Below are 17,000 nucleotides of genomic sequence, written 5' to 3' on the forward strand. Positions count from 1 at the left end.
AAAAGTTTTAGCGTTCCATTTTTGGAGCTCAACCATAAATTTAAAGAACTTTTTTTTTGCGACAGCAGCCATTCGTCGATTATGCACGAATTGGCAAAACGATTTCAATTTCATTTTTTTCTTATATCATACAAATGCAATATATATATATAAATATATATACATATGAATCCCTATTGCGGGCAATATCTTTCGAACAACAAGGCGAAAGTAATATACGTGCACGTAATACCTATTGCTATCGCAATGTCATCTTTATTGCTTTTGTAACAAATTTTCTTAGTACATATTACATATTATTATCATTATACTATGCGCATTAGCATTATACCAATTTGATATTTTGTTACACTCAAAAATAAGTTCTACTATAACAACATAATAATTTTTGTAAGTGAAAAAAAAGGAAATAATAGGTAATAGGTGATTATTGTAACAATGTACTTTAAGGCCAAAATGAATAAGGGGCTAAACTATATAACACTAAAATAGTATGTGTATAGAACAAGTATGTATGGATGTAACTTATATACACTCGCAACCAACAACACCAACACCCAACACACCCACCAACCCCTAATGATAGTAACCAAAACAGAACTTTATATATATTTTTGGTTAACAAAATATAAGCAAATTTATTTGAATACCTTTGTTGTTAGAGAGTATAGTTTATATTAGATATTTAGCTAATAATCCAATGATTTTTCAAAGAAAAGGTTTAACATATTAATAATGAATTTTGAATAAACTTGTAATTTTAAATGGGAATGCTGACTTCCTTGTTTATTTAGAAGGCACTTAGGGTTAACAGGTAAGGGGCCACCGAAATTTAGGTGCGTCGGTGGCAATGGATTTTGAGGGTGGGTATAAGCACCGGGCGTCGCAACAACACCCGCGGCGCCCCCAAGATATATTCGGTCCTTTTATTTATATTTTTATTTTTCAGCCGGTTTTTTTTTTAGTTTCATTTTCAGCGTTAGTAACCGGCCGTGTCGGGTTCGGTAATTTTTTTTTTGCGGTTATTTTTTTGAATTAAGATTTTTAATGTTAACGGTCTGTCCGTGACATCCGGTTCGGCCGGATGTTGTTTTAGTTTGAACTTATAAGCGTTTTGAGTCGGTCTCTGCGCTTCTGTCGGTTTTTTTGAACTTGGCAGCTGCTAGTTTGATAGGCATGATAGGAACTTTTTTCTGTTTATGGCGCAGGAACAGTAAGGTTGGCAAGGACCCGCCCCAGCCGACAATGACTAGCCACTGTGCTCCACCACATCATGCCGACCGCTTTCCTTACTGCTTCCATCGAAGATGCGATTCCATAACAGATGGCGCCCAACGTGGTTCCTGAGGCGCCGGGTGCGAGGGTCACTCCAGGTCAACTTGTGAAGTTGACCATCCCACCAGTCCGAGTGAGCAGCCACAGGAGCTGCCACCTGGTTAGATGGTTAGACGGATCAGGGTGTCCGGAGTGATCATCGTCTCCGGTAGCTGAGGGATCCACGGGACTTCACGTCAGTCCTCCGGATTTTTGTATTCACGAGGCAGTGCTGCACGCACTTTATATTTTTTTTAGTAATTGGGATTTTAGTTTGCCGGATGTTGTCCGTAGTCGGCTAGGAATAATTTAGTCCGCTAATCGGGTTTTTTTATAATGTAAACATTTTTTTTAACTTTCCCTTTAGCCGAATTTGTGTCGTTGGTATGAGTGTGTGAGTGAGTGAGTTGTAGGACTACAGCTCATCCCACGTCTCAGGTGGCAACCCATAGTGCCACCTGGATTGTGCCGGGTTGAGCTGGGATTCAAAGTGGCACTCCTTCCTGTCCCACCAGACTGGGGGAGCGGTTCCGAAACCGCTCCACCCATTGCGGCGGAGGCAGGAGGGGTGTCCAGTGAGAATGGACGGGCGGCCTCAACACCCCCAACCAGCCCAGGGGCGAGCCCCTGGAGACTGCCCCTGCGTTGCGGCTGGGCGTGTTGAGACCAACCCGTGTGTGCCTGGAGTGACCCTAGTGGCCCCAACCAGTCTCGGAGGGGGGCCTTAAGACCCCCTCGCATTGCGGTTGGGAGCACTAGGGACAAGTATGGATGAATTTGTGTGATTTTTTTTTTTAACTGGGGCCCGAGTGCCTTCGGGAAAGGGATGTCAGCATTCCCATTGATTACACTATATATTTAACTTAACTAACCGCTTCCTTTTCCAGCTTTTGTATTTTTTTTTTTTGCATATAAATATATATATATATAAACCTTTTTTTTGACCCCCTAACTGAGTTACGCGGCAAAAGTTTTTTTTTCAAAACTACCACGTAACAGATTAAATTTTTTCTTGTTATTCTCTTTACCTAATTATGTTACGCGAGCAGTCGTACGGCCAACCGGGCCGAAATTCTCCTTTCGGGAGTGCGGGGAATTTCCGGGGAAACCAGAAGCGGGGCGTTAATAATAGGGGGGCTTTTCCCAAGGCCAGGCGCCCCTTGGTGGTGTACACCCCAGTAGGGGGGCAATACGGAGATCTCGCGGGAATGAACATGGGCTCGGACCTGAATGACCCTCGCGATAAAATGGACAGACCTGTAAGCAGCAGTAAAATAATGCGCCCCTATTAAACGCGCATGATATCTCGGGGCTAATGACCAATGTGTCGACTTATGCACCGGATGGAGCTGGTGCCTTACCATTACACCAAGGAGTTGAAAACTTTAGAGAAGCTGCAGGGGACCGGGCGAATACCCCAGGAATACAGGACGAAGCTACTCGTGGAGGCTCGTGGGTGGACGTGCTACAGCAGCTGTTCCAGGCTTCGCAGGAGGAAATGCGGAGAGGTGGGGTCAATCAGAAACAATATGGACCAGCTCAACGCCGCTCTCCAATCTGCGCAGCAATCAGCGAATCAGAACCGGAACGCGAATAGGATGGACCGTAACCCACTTCCAACAGTAATACCACCAATATACCCTGCTCCGAGCAGCATAGTAGTGAAACCGCAGGAGTGGAAAATCTCGTTCGACGGCACTGGGAGCGTAGCAGATTTCCTTTTTAAGCTGAACACCTTGTGTGAGCGCACACAATGCACGGACGAACAAATAATGGCTAGTTTCCACCTGTTTCTTTCCGGGCGGGCCGAAGAATGGTACTGGCTGTTCACGAAACAAAACCCAAATGCGACATATGCCTTTTTGTGCTACTCATTGAAAAGAGAGTTTGGCACTTTGAAAACTGACCACGAGATCATGATGGAGATCTCCATGCGGAAGCAAAAAGCAAGTGAGTGGTATGACGTGTTCCACATAAACATGATCTTCTTGAACGCGCGCTTAAGAGTGTCAATGTCGGAGGTTCTACTGATTGATATAATGAAAAGGAAAGTCAACAGTAGCCTTAAGCTGTTGCTTTTCAACGCAGATGTAAGGACCCTTCATGATCTACGCGATGTAGCACGCAGAGGAGAACAAGTGCTGAAAGAAAGCAAGCTGTTGGGAGCCACTTACCCAGGACGGCATGTAATCGAAGCACGCGTGACAACCCCGGACATGAGGATGGAAGGCAAGGACGGCGAAATGGATCCGCAGATAGAGGCTCTGGAATATCCACGCAACAGGAGGCCAGACTATTCAGGAATCCAATGCTGGAATTGCCAGGCAATGGGCCACTCCTATATATACTGTGAGGAACCCACTAAGAATCCTTTTTGTTTTAGATGTGGGTATAAGGGTGTATTTACTCCTAAATGCCCTAGGGACCATCGCAGGCAGGGAAACCAGTACCCGAGCGAGAAGGCGGGGGAACCTCGTTCGGCATCATAGCTCCCACACCAGCCAGTGCTCGAGGCGTCGCCCCGTGCACTGAACCAGAGGGTGAATCTCTGCATGGAGGTGGTGAGCTTCCGAGGTGCAGTAGTACCCTGGCAGAAGAACCCTCAAACGTGATAATAACTTACCCTGACAGTACGGACAATTCGAATAGTTCTGAATCCGAGAGTCAAACGTCCTCATCCGCGATGGGCGAACCGACCAGAATACTGCAACGCCAGCATAGGGATGTTGCTTGCCAGACGCATTTTTCACCAAATCTAGAAGAAAGGGAACCTAGGTATGAGCGAATAAGACATACCATTTTTTGAACAATACCGGTATCGGACAATATTTTGAAGTGCAGGAAGAGATACCACAGGAGAGTACAGGAGCGTAGACTACTGCAAGCCACCACGTTAACGCTTACAGAGGATGAAAGGCCCCTCGTAAAGGCCAAGTTTAAGGATAGTTTTCTTGTAGGACTGTTGGACTCGGGAGCCAACGTCTCCATCTTAGGAAAAAATGGATTAGAATTCCTAGAGGATAACGGCTTCGATTATCAGCCCTTACATGCGTTCGTATATACCGCGGGCGGCAACAAGCAAAAAATTTTAGGCTCAGTATCTCCACCGGCCACCTTCAAAAATATCACAAAGGTTATTCGCTTTTACCTTGTCCCTTCACTTCTCCAAAAAGCCTACTTCGGGGTAGATTTTTGGAGAGCATTTGCGTTAGCTCCCGAAATATTCCCAAGCGTAGAGTGCATAGAGATTAGACTTGAAAAGGAAGAGGAACTTAACCTCCATGAATTGTCACCAGACCGGAAATTAGAATTGCAAAAGGTCATCGAGACGTTTCCTTCGTACGAGAAATTAGGCCTAGGGCAAACTAAATTAGTGGAGCATCACATCGACACCGATGATGCCGTTCCCATAAAAAGCAAACATTTCCCTCTTTCGCCACCGAGGCAAGCCGAAGCTTTTAGCGAACTAGACAGGTTACTCGAATTAGGAGTTATAGAAGAATCAAACTCCCCGTGGTGTAGTCCTGTAGTACTGGTCCGGAAACCAGGTAAAGTTAGGCTGTGCATAGATTCGAGGAAGGTCAACGCGGTGACTAAGAAGGACTCATACCCCTTCCTCATATCAACGTCTTATTGAGCAGACTAAAGGATACGCATTTTATTAGTGCCATTGATCTGAAGGACGCGTTCTTCCAGATCAAATTGACAGAGTCCACCAAGGAAAAAACAGCATTCGCAGTTCCGGGGCGGCCTCTGTACCACTTCAATGTAATGCCATTTGGTCTGTGCAACGGACCGCAGACTATGAGTAGGCTGATGGACAAGGCAATCCTTTCGCGTTTGCGAGAAAACGTCTTTGTCTATCTGGACGACCTGATGGTATGCAGCACTAAATTTGAAGACCACCTGAAATTGCTGGCGGAAGTGGCAAAGTGCTTAACCGAGGCAGGGCTGACAATAAACGTGAAGAAAAACAAATTTTGTCAGAAGGAAATACGCTACTTAGGGTACCTGATAGGCAGCGGGTGTTTGAAAGTGGATCAGGGAAAAATAGAAGCAATGCAAAACTTCCCGATCCCTAAATCCACTCGGCAAGTGCGTAGGTTTGTGGGCATGGCGAATTGGTACAGGGCGTTTATTACCAATTTTGCTGACTTGGCAGGTCCCTTGACCGACTATCTCCGTAAGTCATCAGGCCCGTTCAAGCTTACCTCTGAAGCTATAGAGGCCTTCGAAAAACTAAAAGTAGCTTTGAGTTCCGCTCCTGTCTTGGCCCAACCTGATTTTTCCAGAGAATTCGTAATCCAATGCGACGCGTCTAAAATAGGTGTTGGCGGAGTGTTGTTCCAGGTCGATGACGAGGGCGCTGAGCATCCGATCGCGTTTATGTCGAAAAAGCTGAACAATGCTCAACGCAATTATACGGTAACCGAGATGGAATGCCTCGCCGCCATAATCAGCGTGAAGCGCTTCCGACCCTATGTTGAGGGATTACCGTTTCGGATTATCACGGACCACTCCAGTCTCAAGTGGTTAATGACTCAAAAGGACTTGAGCGGGAGGTTGGCGAGGTGGTCGCTCTTACTGCAAAGATACGACTTTAAAATGGAACATCGTAAGGGCACCCTGAATGTAGTACCAGATGCGCTGTCGCGGCTTGATGCTGATGAGTTAACTTTCACTACCACACCCGGGGAAATAGATTTAGTCTCGCCCGAATTCAGCAGTAACGAATATTTAGACTTGATTCGGACCGTCACCGAAAACGAGGAATCGCTTCCGGATTTACGAGTGGTGGACGGGGTAATTTTCAAACGAGTTAAATTTCGTAAGGGAGTGGAAGGGGAAGAAGACTCGCTGTGGCGATTATGGTTGCCGAAAGGGTTGACTGAGGAAGCAGTGAGACTAGCACATGACGCTAACCGGAGTGGCAGAAAACCTTAGAACGCGTTAGGCAGAAATACTTCTGGCCGCAGCAGGCTAAGGACGTCAGGGACTACGTCCAGCGTTGTGATACCTGCAAATCGGTAAAACCTACTAACCAACAGTCGAGACCACCTATAGGGAATACCTTTGAATCCGAAAAGCCATTTCAGCGGCTATATTACGACTTTCTAGGGCCGTATCCGAGATCTAAGCGGCGCAATCAATTTCTTTTTATAGTACTAGACCATCCTTCGAAATACGTTTGGCTAAAGCCCATGCAGAGAGCCACCACTGTTAACGTTATAAATTACTTCGCTTCAGAAATTTTTCCGGCTGTAGGGGTCCCCGAATTTATTCATAGTGACAATGGTAAACAGTTTATCTCGAAGGAAATGAACCAATTTTTTGCAAATTACGGGGTGACGCACGTGAGAACGGGGTTATATTCTCCCCAAGCAAACGCATCCGAGCGCGTTAATAGAGAAATTGTTTCGAAGATTAGGATTTTCCTGAAAGATAAACCTGACCATGCCGATTGGAATAAGCATATACCCGAGATTGTATCTGTTTTGAGAAGTGATTTTCATACGGCGATTCAGTGCTCTCCATACTTTGCATTATATGGCCAAAATATGGTCCAACATGCCTCAACGTACAAAGTTTTAGAGAAGCACGGCAGCCTTCGGGAAGACCAAGTTACGATAGTAAGCAGAACTGACAAGTTGACTAAGATTCGTGAGCAGATCCGTAGGAATTTAGATCAGGCCAAGGATAGGGGAGTAACCACCTATAACAAGCGCTCTAGGCAAGTCAACTATAAGGAAGGTCAGGAAGTTTTTCGGAAAAACTTTGTCTTAAGTAACTTCAAACAGGGCATCAACGCCAAATTCCTGCCAAAATACCTGAAGTGTCGCGTGCTTCGAAAAATAGGCAATGCACTGTATGATCTCGAAGACCTAAACGGGAAATTGATAGGTCGCTTTCACGCTTCGGATATTTGTCCGCAATGGACCAGAAAGAACGTTCCTTTCCCAAATTACAATTTGATTTTTTTTTATCTACCTACCAATCGGACTTTTTTTTGTCTGGGCGTTTTGGCGGTCGGGGACATCTCGCCCAGTATTCTCCCCGAGCACTGACCTCATAGGATGTTCACCCGCGTACTCACCGAGGACCGTGAACACCCCGGCAGTCCACGCTTAGGTCGGACTAGCCTTTCGGAGTTTGGACGAGTTCTCCATATCAAAATGTCTACACCTTTTTTTTTGTTTTGCCTTTCTGTGGGGACGATAACCACTAGAAATCATCTTTCGGAGTTTTGACGAGTTCTCCATAACAAATGTCTAATTGCCGCAAAGCCCTTTTAAACTAGGAAACAGAAATAATTCCCAACTTGACTTAACTTTTTTTTTGATGGACCTATGTTGCCCGGCTAGCTTCGCAGTAGGACTTTGAGACTCTTATCTAAGGGGTGAGTCGTGTCCCACGTTGATTGGCATCGGAGGTCCCTGGCAGTGGCTTTCCCCCAGCGGATCCGGTTTCCTGTTCGCTTCATCGTCAGGTCTTCAAAGCGAAGCAGGTTTGTTACGGTCTGCTGTTATGGTCTACGGTTACGGTCCACTTGGGAGCGTGTTCGCGCGAACACACCTAGTGACTGTCGATGGGGCGAAAGTTGTGATACAAAAGTATCGAAAACAAGAAAAAAAACAGACCGGCGATCACTAGCGAAAATTGCCATGAGTTTCCGGCATGACAAAGCAAGAAGAAGTCTGAAAAATTGAGAAACCACAACGACCGAAAATTGCTATGAGTTTCCGGCATGACAAAGCAAGAAGAAGGGTGAAAAATTGAGAAACCACAACGAGCGAAAATTGCCATGAGTTTCCGGCATTTGTGATTTGCTTGAGCCTAATTTTTGGCGGCCCGGCGATTATACAAGGATCGTGTAACATCTATTGGCACAACTTCAACAGCAAAGGCGTCAAGCACCTATACTGCTTCATTAACATTATTGCTACATCAACTGCACATCCCCACTGATATTCAACAAATCGCAAAACACCCTCGCCGGCTGTGCACGTATTCAAGCGAGTATTGTTGAAGAACCAAAAGACTGCAACGAGGAATTGCAGGCCGATTCCTTAACCCAACTACTAGAACAAACAGGTAAATGCCCAGAAACTAGGAAAGAGTCGATAGCACAAAGTACCGACAGAGTTCATTCCGACAAATCTAGTTTCTACTCGCCTATTTTGGGTGGTAATAAACTTTACAACGGGTGTGTTGTGTTGACACAAGCTCAACGTATAGAATATCTAGTTGAAGTAGGTCGGCGTTTCACGGTCACACCTAATGAGGAAAGTTCTAGTGATTCCGATTCAGATTCGGGCGGTACTAAAATAATTGTTGACGAGAAACCCTTGGTATCCGAAGATAAATTCCTTTCTCTACGTTTACGAAGTACACTACCACCTTCGGAAAAGCGTCCGACACCAATTCCGCCTCCAGGGCCAGCAGTACGCTGCCGCGTAATACACCTAACGCCAAAATTACCAAGTCATCCAGATCGTAAAGGTCAGCACGAAGCTTTATCGCCACCAGGTTCATTCGATTACCTCGGACCAGAGCGCAACAACCACCAACAGTACCAACACAGCGCGCCCAAGACCGCGCGCCATAACCGACGATAGCGACACCTTCACCAGCAACAACAACATCACCGGTAACCACGCCGGCAGAGACCCATGGTACGTACTCTGACGGCCATGTAAGTACCAGCAAAGTATAACTTTAGATATAATTACCCTACAAAAAATTTGGTCATAAAACATACCCCCGCTCATGCAAATGTGACTATGAACATAACCTATGACTGTAGAGTGTCTGGCCAAATGACGTGGAATGACGAGAGCGTTTTTGCAGGGTAGTTAAACAAACTTCTAAGTGGTACTTAGAGGGTTCTATACAGTCCGGTTGAACTATTTAACAGGGGTCGATTTTTTTGTCAAATTGTATTATTGAATACTCGAAATTGTTGGCTATGCAACAAGGAGCATACATCTCCTTTTCTTCATTTTAAAGATACTTCTTGCTTCAAAATGATTGAAGTTAGCTCGATAAGTTTTTAGTCATAAGAAAAGCGGTCTGTAGCATTTGAAAAGTTTTAGCGTTCCATTTTTGGAGCTCAACCATAAATTTAAAGAACTTTTTTTTTGCGACAGCAGCCATTCGTCGATTATGCACGAATTGGCAAAACGATTTCAATTTAATTTTTTTCTTATATCATACAAATGCAATATATATATATATATATATACATATGAATCCCTATTGCGGGCAATATCTTTCGAACAACAAGACGAAAGTAATATACGTGCACGTAATACCTATTGCTATCGCGATGTCATCTTTATTGCTTTTGTAACAAATTTTCTTAGTACATATTACATATTATTATCATTATACTACTACAACACCAACACCCAACACACCCACCAACCCCTAATGATAGTAACCAAAACAGAACTTTATATATATTTTTGGTTAACAAAATATAAGCAAATTAATTTGAATACCTTTGTTGTTAGAGAGTATAATTTATATTAGATATTTTGCTAATAATCCAATGATTTTTCAAAGAAAAGGTTTAACAAAAACATATTAATAACGAATTTTGAATAAATTTGTAATTTTAAATGGGAATGCTGACTTCCTTGTTTATTTAGAAGGCACTTAGGGTTAACAGGTAAGGGGCCACCGAAATTTAGTTGCGTCGGTGGCCATGGATTTTGAGCGTGGGTATAAGCACCGGGCGTCGCAACAACACCCGCGGCGCCCCCAAGATATATTCGGCCCTCTTATTTATATTTTTATTTTTCAGCCGGTTTTTTTTTAGTTTCATTTTCAGCGTTAGTAACCGGCCGTGTCCGGTTCGGTAATTTTTTTTTGCGGTTATTTTTTTGAATTTAGATTTTGAATGTTAACGGTCTGTCCGTGACATCCGGTTCGGCCGGATGTTGTTCTAGTTTGAATTTATAAGCGTTTTGAGTCGGTCTCTGCGCTTCTGTCGGTTTTTTTGAACTTGGCAGCTGCTAGTTTGATAGGCATGATAGGAACTTTTTTCTGTTTATGGCGCAGGAACAGTAAGGTTGGCAAGGACCCGCCCCAGCCGACAATGACTAGCCACTGTGCACCACCACATGCCGACCGCCTTCCTTACTGCTTCCATCGAAGATGCGATTCCATAACAGCTTTTTGCTTCTTTTAAACGAAAATTAGTTCCGAATAGAACCATATGTATATGTATTATTGCGCAGCCTTGTAACATTATTAAGCACACAACACAAACAACAACAGCATTTCAGGTGTACAGATGGGTATGCAATGTTCGGTTTCACCCGAACTTATACTTCCTTACATTTTTTTCATATTCACCCCTATTACGGTTGTCAATAGTGAGAAAATTAGTGTCGACGCTCATGAATTGGTATCGGCGTTGTCCATGATTCAATCACAAGAGGTTTGCTCAACAGACACATTTTTTGACAATTGCAGCCATTTTGCTCCCAAATCGAATTGACATCCGTAACTGTGTTGTTTCTTTGCGAATTTTCGAAAAATAGTAGTAGAAATAGGAAGCAATCAGTTTACAAATACCCGATAAGTACTTAACTGCACAATTCCTTAGAACATTTATTTTAATTTTATGATGAATTTATCACCTAATGGCATGGATTTATTAGTGTGGCTGAACATAGGTTTTATGAAAAGTACATACGAAACCTAAACCAATTCAAAATTCATCGTTCAACGTCAAAACCTCGACTATTAAATCGATTCACGTAAAAATGTCATTAGTAAATAATGGAGACGCCATAACGAAATTTACTCATTGAGCATGTTAACTTATTCAGGTAAAAGTCTAGAACATGAATCTACTGCTAATACGCGTCAAAAACTATCGAGAGAGGTGACCAAGACAACAATAATCCTAAGGTGGAAAAGAAAAATTGTATCTCTGTCCGGAGATATTTGGAGTTGAAGTTGGCAATTTTCATGTGGTTGTTGTAATGTTTTTGTGCACTGAAAAAGATTTTGTGTACAAAGGGATTTTGCACGCATCTAATTTTGATCCCACCTCATTGGTGGACCGGTCAGGGTATTTTTTATAAGCTCGGCTGAAGGCCGCCTACGCAACCCGGGTCCATTTTTCGGGTTTTCGTCAATATCTTTTGAACGAGCTAACATTTTTTTTTGCGCCTTCGAATTATTGTTTTCGAGGTCAATACGCGTTTTTGACACTTCTTTCGATATTTTTGGGCGCGTATTAAAAGTTCTGTTAATTCCGTATGTTCGGAACATTCGTCTCCATTTAAGAATTTGGAGAATCGGTTTATATTTGGAATATTATGCACATTCGGACCTCGTGAGGTAGTATCAAATGAACGTATTCCGAATATTCTAAATTAAGGGTTTGTCCGGAACGCTTCCATGAATACTTAACGGAAAAGAACTTTCCGAAATTTCAGAATAAAATGGTGAATACTCCCTGTGTAGCAGGACCGCACAAAAGCTTAACCTTTCTGTCAAAGTCAAGGTAGGAATATAAAGTTCTAAGACAATAAGCCATTTTCTTTATTTTTGTTTTTATCAGTTCATTGCGGCTGCTGAGTAGCGTATCACCCCATGTCGGCTGCCTGTTCAAAATCATGCTATCTCAAAATATTTTTCAAAAATTTCCCAATTCAGGATTTGTCACAAAACCACCCTATATTAGAGTTAGATTGAGGAACGCTTCGTCTCAGAATGCTTTTCGTTAACTCCCTCTTATGACAAAATGCATTGAACTTATGCTCATGTAGGGAGTTTAGGAAACTGCATTCTTCAAACAATTTCTGAAAGAATGACCAAACCAACATAACTTTATCAGTTCACGAAATATTTAGTAAAAAATGAATTATTTCAACAAAAACTTTTGGCATTTACAAATTTATTTTCACTACTAATATACTACCAAAGATACTTGTCTACTACAATTTCACTGAAGGGGATTGAATTATTCCCCGTTTTCCTTACTTCGTAAAAGCAACCCGTCCAGATTTTTCAATTTGGGAGTGTCAAAGATCTGTCATCATTGAAGAACACATTGTACAGGTCTACAAGTAGGATATGTAGCAGCACGCACATACACAACCACGCTCACCTGATAAAATGCTTGTTCTTGTTCGTTTTTTTTGTGGATGCTATTTGGCACTGTTGTACTTCTTAGGACCAAAAAAAGTTTAGTAGCTGCTATCGAAAACTGCTTAAAATTTTTTTTCTTATATTACAAAGAAATATACTTATTTACTTCCAAACGAGCTCTTAATTACACATCTCCTTAATAACCATATATTTTGGACAATTTTAATTAACAAATTGTGATACTTTATTACCGGGGACGATTGCTAAAACACGACCAAAACCGTCGGCGGAGGTATTAATAGACGCGTTTTGGCCTCGCTTCCAATAATTCGAATACTTTTTCTCTTCGGACTATTGACAACAGGACAAAATGCGTTTATTCATTTTTCTTTCCGCTTTTTTGGACGGGTTATTGCAGTCGACCTCGGTTTCAAACTGTTTTTCGCGGAGAACTTTTGAACGGGTAGAAAAACTTAACTCACGTGTTTGTATTCTTAATACTGAAATAACTACGCGTCCTCAGATACCCCAATTGAAGACTTTTTTATAATTTTCTGAAGGACCCATATGGGTGCATTTAAAATTTCCTACTGAATTCGTTCAAAAAAATTTACCATCACAGCAACCCATATCTGATATTCCGATCCCTTTTTTGCTTCCCTGTGTCGCTTTCGACGAAGCAACCCCGGTAATTTTGACACTTCGTTCAGTGTCAAAACTCATGTTCCACGCAGGTTCCACGCTAGTTTGACACTGACCGAAGTGTCACAGTTTTTGGTGACGACAAGCGCGGCAATACAGAATTCAACTATTAAAAATTCAAAAAATAAGCTTTTTTATGATTGTTATGCTTCTTATTTATTCAATTTCAGAAAATAGTCAAAATAACCAACAACAGTCAGTTTAGTAAAATTGTGGTAATGTTCTAGGGCAGCGGTCGACTGCTAAAACATGTCCAAAAAACTCAGGAGAGGTACCAAAAGACACGTATTGACCTCGATTTTAATAATCTGAAGGCGGAATATAAAAATTTTACTTGCGTTAGGAAATATTTGCAAACAAAAACAGTTGCAAGCTTACAAGTGGTTCATTAAACGGTTTTCGTGAAATGTCAAGGATTTTTTATTTCCGCCTTCAGATTATTAATACCGAGGTCAATTCGGGAATTTTGATACCCCTCCCGAATTCGATTAAGTTTTCCATTAGTGCACCACGCTCTGGGAGGTGGAGTATTGCTAATGGTGTACTAAAGAGAAATCCAATCATCTACAATATATTCCCTAAAGTTCGTAAACAAATTCCTTGTGTGTATTTTGCCCGGAATTCTTAATTGTGCATTAATAAATTTCAGCAGTTATTTAGATCCACAAATTGTTCACTACACAAAAAATTAACTCAATACCAATGATGACATGATACGAAACATTCATTCTCTCTCTATTCGTTTCCAGGAATGGGTCTTAAAGTTCATTCAATTGTAAACATTGGTTCATTCGATTGTAAACAAACTTCATTCGTTTCCAAGAATGGATCTTGAAGATCAGAGTTGCGTAAACCGCGCAAAAAAAAATCTAAGAAAATCGGTGCGTTTTCATTATTTTTCATTTCAAGTGTATTCAACTACATAAGCGGATCAAAAATTTGTAAAAAAGGTACAAGAAATAACAAAATTAAATGAGCTGTTATATTAACGCACGAAAAGAGATAAGTACATTTTATCTTAAAAAAATAAAATAAATGTAAGGCGCGATAACCTCCGAAGAGATCTAAGGCCGAGCTTCTCTTCCAATTTGCGTCGTGCTCCTCTTGATTTTTCCCTACAAATTGGCCGGACGGGACCTACATGTTTTATGCCGACTCCGAACGGCATCTGCAAGGCAGATGAGTTTTCACTGAGAGCTTTTCATGGCAGAAATACAATCGGAGCGCTTGCCAGACACTGCCGAGGGGCGACCCCGCTTAGAAAAATTTTCTTCTAATTGAAAAATCTTATTTCTAAAATTTTGATGTTGCTTTGCCCAGGAGTTGAACCCAGGGCATACGGTGTGATAGGCGGAGCACGCTACCATCACACCACGGTGGCCTTAGCTATCAAAAAAATAAAATTTCACGTGTTGTCACGGAAAAATTTTTAACGGGTAAAATAAGCTTTTTTTGTATTTGTGATCCTGAAAAAATTCGAGTTTTTTGATATCCCATTTGACAATCTTGAGTAAGTTTTCGGTGAAAATCATAAATTAAACCTTTACCATGTAAAATACCCCAAAGTTATTCCGAAATGCCCAAATTTGATTTTGAGGATGATGGCATCTATAGTCAATGTTATAAAAAATGCACATTTTCACGCGCTCTCAGAGAGCGAGAAGTTTCATATCATGTCATCATTGCTCAATACAAATTGTAAATAAACAACTGTCAAAAATATAGGGATCGTATTTTTATCGATATCACGTCGACATCAATACATTGCCGTAGTAAATACCAATTATGCATTGACGTGACATTGATGTTGATACGACGTGATGTTGACGACGATACGAAGTGATGGTTGATGTTGACAACCGTAATAGGGGTGATTAATTCGTTTTCTTATGTTAGATCTTAATCACCCTTATCGCGAAGTTCACGCGGAAAAGTGTTCGCCTTCACTTCTTTTGTTCGGGTGAACTTTTTCCGCCTATCGTAAAGCTCTATTCTAAAACTGCCAGTGTAGCGATTAAATTGAATGTCGAGAAGCTCGCGAGCGTTACAAGCATTTAGAGAACCAATATTTTTAAGAGCCCTAGTATGTTCTAAGCCCCCCTAACAGCCACGTCTTTCTTCGCAATGTGCCTACCTCAGCGGTTGGTTTACATAGAAAAATATTGAGTCTCGGGACCGTATACCGTCAATCCCGATTTTTCGTATTACAATCTTCCCAAATACTCACATGAAACTTCGTGATATTGTTCCAAATCGGCAATCATCTCATTGACGTCAGCAGTATGTTTCGATATTCCTTAGTTGTGGACAGAAGATCCAGCCATTCCGTTCCGTTGACTAAAACTTTTCCCAACACATATATTATTATTATATGAGCACATTGAACTCGTTACAAATTAGCCAGAAAATCTAAAATTTCCACACTCATATATGTATGTACATAAATTTCACCTAAAACGGCATACGCTTCGCCAAAATTATTGTTTAAGCAAATACTTTTTTTTATATTCGAGTTAAGCATCTCTTTAAAAAATGTGATTCGGAATTAAAAATATTTCCTTGGTTTTCATTTTACAATAAAAAACAACTAAAAATGGAAAAACTACGCTTTTCAAACTTGACTTTTTGAAACTTCGAATTTTTTCATATTGGAATCTATGTGAACTTCAAGACAATATTAAAATTTTTTTTTAGTTAACAGTTAATTTGTAACGAAATAAAAATTCGGTCATACTATAAATTGTGCCGCAGACCAATAGCGTTAGCTTTATTATTTAAAGCGAACATTTTTGTTGGGAGCGATGCTCTATTTTAACATATTCGAGTTTAGCTTCTCAAAATCTATAAAAAAAGGTTTGATATTTCAATAAAAGAAACATGCAGCTTTCTTTAGTAATATAAAAACTTACACGTGTTGCCTACAAAACTCTTGTATTTGAGGAGGTTTCATGACCACCTTAACTCAAAAACGAATAGGTCTTTACTCTGTGACTAAAACAAGAAAAGAAAAATCATTACCAGTTTTCTGAAGAAGAGGGTGATATTTTCCGGGCTTTTTCGATTAGACAAAGCGCGGAAGTTTGTATCAAGACATTCAAGGTAAAGAGAGTTCCAGATGAACTCTTGGCGCACCACGTGGATACCAAACAAATGTTCAAAACTAAGCTCTTATTTTTTGCGGAGGCTGCATTATGGACGAGAAATACTTTGCCAAAAGTTTACTTAGAAGACTCTAAGTTTACATATGGGAGTTTCCATTGTTACGGTCGCGACACTTTTGTGTAAAACTTTCATAATTTTAAATAAAACTGCCAAATAAATGATTTAATTATTACATTCAAAAAGGACTTCAAGAAGTTAGAAATATAGTGATTTTAATTACCCGGAAATTGTCCCGGAAAGGCCAAAGAAGAGAGTAACGGTCCCGACATTATAAATTTAATAAATTGTGTTGAACTCATTTCCATTCCATACACTGTAAAATTTTCCCTAAACTCACTTTATATAATATAATAATCTTTTGATACAGCGATCAAACAAAAAACAATTCTTAACCCATTTTAAACAGTTACTGTCGCTGCATGATTCGTCTTTTTAGTGTACATTGGACGATAGCTCCATAACCGGTTGTTACAGGGGCGATCCAGATTTGAAATCTCCTTCACAACAAAAATGAAAAGATAATAATCGGAGGTATAAATAACAAAAACTCACTGATATATATTTACATACATAACCCATAGAGTAATATCAATTTTCCTTCCTTTTCTTTCCAGAATATCCAGTATCTGGTCATGAGTAACTTAGATATCTCTGTGAATATTCAACAGTGCCAAACCATTCAAACGTTCTCCTCCAGTTTTATTACGGAAAAA

Source organism: Eurosta solidaginis, chromosome 3 (genome assembly GCF_040869045.1).
Source record: "Eurosta solidaginis isolate ZX-2024a chromosome 3, ASM4086904v1, whole genome shotgun sequence".
Lineage (NCBI taxonomy): Eukaryota > Metazoa > Arthropoda > Insecta > Diptera > Tephritidae > Eurosta > Eurosta solidaginis.